Below are 4,363 nucleotides of genomic sequence, written 5' to 3'. Positions count from 1 at the left end.
TGGAATAATCAGAAAGGAGGCCTGAGACAGTTCTTTGATGAATACTCATAGGGACTTTGAGCATGCAAAGGAGACAGAGGCATGCTATGGAGTAGGAGGGAAGGCATCAAGAAGGCAAAGAAAGAAAGTGCTTTAGGGAGCAGCTGATGGTTCTGCCCCGGAAAGGTTCAACTGAATAAGGGCAAAAGCACTCATTAGATTCAGTGATGAGAATTAATTCAAAGCAGCAAGAGCCATGGATACATTGCAGTGGACATTAGTGGAGGCAAGCAGATCGCAAATGGAGAAGTTGATCCAAGAAGAGAGAGTGGTAGCTGGATGTGGAAGGAAGACTTCCTGTTTATTAACAGAGGAAACATTTGAGCAGGTTTATGGAAGATTTGAGCACCTGGGAGATGAAACCAACAGGAAGGCCTGGAATTCCAGGTGGGAGACCTTGTTCCCAGAAACTTGGGAACAAGTCAAGCAGGACAATGACATGTTCCATTCAGGTCCTGCTGCTCCCAGGGGACACCCTACTTTAAAGAAAGTTGTCCTGCTTTAAAATGAAGCAAATGTTTCATTTGGGCTTTCTAGGAGCAGTCCTTTTTTATGACATTACTTTTAAACTGTCTAACCCTCCTCTGCTTTATTACTAGAAATTCGAGTTTTGTTTAATTTGCAGTTGTTTCTACCTTAATAGCATTGGTTTAAAAAGCTAGTTCAGAGTCTCCCTGGTGGCACAAGAGTTTAAGTCTCAGTACTATCAAGATATAGGAAGCCACTGCAGCATGAGTTTGATCCTTGGCCAGGTAGTTGACCCACATGGCACAGCTGCTCCCCTCAGAGGTGTATTTCAATAGATCTGATCCTCACTCTCTCTGGTGAATCCTCTCATCACCACCTCGCCCCCATACCCCACCCCCAATCTCTAGTTTACACTCCATCCAATTCTTCTGTGTGTAAATAAATAAAATTCTTTTTTAAAAGGTTAGTTCAGGGCCCTCCCTGGTGGTGCAAGGGGTTAAACAGCAGCACTATGGAGCTATCTGCAGCCACTGCAGCACAAATTCACCCCCCATCCAGGGAGCTGACCCACAAAGAGGAGAACAGACCTCTCTTGACCCATCAGCTGCTCCCCTCAACAGTGTATTCCAATCAATCTGCCTGTTCTGCTCCCCACTCTGTCTCCGGTGAATCTGTTCATACCCTGCACCTCTGGCCTGTATCTCTGGCATAAATAAATAAGTCTTTAAAGAAAAAAAAAGGCTAGTTCAGCAGTCAGTCTGCTGGTTGATAAAATGTAACAGATTCTGTAGTTTTCTTGTTTGTCCTAACATTCTTAAAGCAACTCTTCTGCACTAGAGCATTATATTAACCCATGTCACAAAAGGCAGCCTGGGGATTGACAGAGAAACATTCAGATGCAAATTAGTGTGGCTGTGGGGAGAAAAGGAATTGGATTGTTTAAGGGATTTAAATAAAAGAATCCTAGTCATTCTTGAAAGCAAAAGCAAATCTTAAATTTGCTTCATAAACAAGATTTACAAAAAGATAATAAATTTAGACCTATATGGGAAGGTCCCTGAGCGTCAATATCTCCTGCTTTGTCCATAAATTACATTATTGATCAAGTATAAATTAATGTATGAAAGTATAATTTGTGTTTGGGAATGTATGAAACCTCATTTATTATGGAAGAATGGAGCAGAAAGCAATTTTCATATTATGACCACCTAAATTAAACTATTTAGCATTTTTAAAAATCTTAGCTGAATGTGACATGCCCCCATGTATTGACAGAATAGGGCATATCTCCCATGAACCTCTTCTCTCCCACTCTCGAATGAGAAATACATGAATTCCTGCTATGGCTTTTTCATTAGGCCCTGGAGAAGAGCAACTAAGACAAAGTGGTGAACAGTAAGTGACAAAGTCGTGCAGAGAGTTGGGGAAATGAACCTCTAGGAGTTTCGTTAGAGAGTCTATGTATTTTCTTCCAACGACTGTTATATTCTGGGAGTGGCCATTGCACACTTTATTTGACTCTCTACCTTGATGACATTTGCTTTGTTGCAACATCTACCCATTGAAGAATGGTTATTGTTGAAAACAAAACAACAAGCATAGCAAGCATAGGAAAATGTCTGACTATACAAGCTACTCATTGGTACATTAAAAAGGATCCAGTATCTTTATCAAGAAGCCATGAAATATTATGACACAATATCAGAAAAAGGGTAGAGGTACAGTAAATTAGAGAAACCTGTACTAACTGGGGAGGTAGGAAAGAAAAAGAGTCATGTTTCAGTACAGTTCATGGCAAGATGCTTTCTATAAACTCCAAACTCACATGCTGCATCAGTGTTTTCAACCCTGGCTGAGCTTCAGAGCAACATGTGTGACTTTTAAAAATACATATCCAAGTCTCCCCTCTGTGTCCGCTAAATCTAAATATTCAGATTTTGCCTCTCCCATGTTTTGTGTCTTTTTAAAAAGTTTTTCTTGACTTTGATGTACTACTCAGTGTTGAAATCTTGCTCCAGAGCCTACAGTTACAAATGAGTTCTCAAGAGAAGCAACATACAGAGCTAGATGAAAATTAGGGAAACTTAGAGAAACAGGAAAGGTCCAGTGTTGGCTAAAATTTTCTAGGCCTTTGAATGGCAGGGTGGAGGAAATGTGAGATTGTGCACAGGGCCACAAAAGTTATCTTTCAGCTTTCTCTTTGACTAGTGCCTGTAAGATCCCAGAAAATTTTAGAAAACTAGGGGCAAAATTGAAGTTCATTCACAAGCTACCCACCTGAGACAAGGTACAGTAAATATATTCAAGGTGGAAAGGGTCCCAAGTTAGTCAGGAGTCAAGGGCTCCTAGTAGTTTGCTCGTGAGTTATGGCTACAGTGAAGTGCACTGAATTGAATGTTGTGTGTGTGTTGACATAATTTGTTATATACACACATTCAAAAAGTCATGGGAAATTATCATAATCTTACATTGACTGTGTTGAAATAAGAGTATACTTAACACAGTATATTTATTAAAACTATTTACTTTAGTGGGAGGGGGGTATAGAAATACTTGTTACATTATGTTGCTGGCATTCTACCTGCATGGACATCACTGTCGGTTAAAACCTGGGAGACTGCCTGGTACTCAAGGATGGAAGGGGCGTTGGAGGCTTAAAACGAAGGAAAGGAATAGGCTTTGTCTTCAACGAACCGTATAAAATAAACTCCTAGGAGAGCCGATGTGTGGGATCATCTGGGCAAAACTGTGAGAAAAGTGTGTCGGCGGAGGTAACAATGATTTAATTTCCTTGAGATAACCCAAGGAATCGAAGGTGCTCAGGATTTTAACGATCCCGCTGTAACTAGCCGGCCTTGCCCAGGACTCTGCCAGCAGGGCGTGGGAGGTCCGTGCCCAGAGGGTGGAGCTTTCCCCGGGCAGCGCAGGGAAGGCCCAGCAGCCACGCGGTTCAGGAAACCACCCCCGCGGCTGGATAGGAGGAAACTTCACTAGCCCCTCCTTCCATAACTCTCCCTAGGCCCTTACCCAGAAAGGGGAAAATCTCTTCCTCAACCCGGAGAAACAACGTCCTCCGGGCACATGACTACAGTTCACTCCGTGGCCACGCACACAGTGCCCTAAAAACCCTGAGCTAGGTGAGCAAGAAGGTGGCACGAAAAGAAACTCAGGTGTGCGTTCTAATAGCTCGCGCCTGCGCAGAAGCCCCTACTCGTCAGGTTTCCACTTCAGTTAGAGTCTTCGTCCCGCCTCCTTTTCCCCGCCCCCACTGCGTATGTCACAAAGATTGACGTGTAAAGCGAACAATCACAGCCCCTCTCCTCACGAGCCAGTGGGGAAAGGGGAGGGTGGGGGGGAGGGGAAAGGACGGAAGGAGAAAGCTACGGGGCTGTCTTGTTCCAGTCACCCAATCAGAAAGCGCTAGAGAGAAGTGGGGCGGAGCCCTAGAAGAGAGTGGGGGTGGGGCCAGGGAAAGGAGTTAGAAGGCTGCGGGGAGAGAGGGCGGGCTCGCAGCGATTAAAAGCGGCCAATCAGAGCGCACCGGCTTCATTCGGTGAGCGGCGTGGGGCGTCGCCGCCGCCGCCGCGCGCGCCGGGGGCTGGCTAAGGCCATGAAACAAAAGAAAGCCTGAGAGGGGAGCCGCTGCCACCTCCACAGCCCGCCCCGCTGCCGTCCCCACCCACCCACCTAGGCACCTACCTCTGCTCCTTCCCTGCCCCTCCACCCCGCCCTCTCCGGCCTCCGGGCGGCCCTGGCGCTCCTCAGGCCAGGTCGCCTGCCCCGCCGCCTCCCCAGAGGAAAGGTGTTTGCGCGCTGAGCAGGGCCGGGGCCCTGTCCGCCATGGGGCCCGCCGCCC

The sequence above is a fragment of the Condylura cristata genome, unplaced genomic scaffold (assembly GCF_000260355.1).
Source record: "Condylura cristata isolate star-nosed mole 26May11 unplaced genomic scaffold, ConCri1.0 scaffold00016, whole genome shotgun sequence".
Lineage (NCBI taxonomy): Eukaryota > Metazoa > Chordata > Mammalia > Eulipotyphla > Talpidae > Condylura > Condylura cristata.
The sequence above is the reverse complement of the archived record's forward strand: the minus strand, read 5'-3'. Positions refer to the sequence as shown.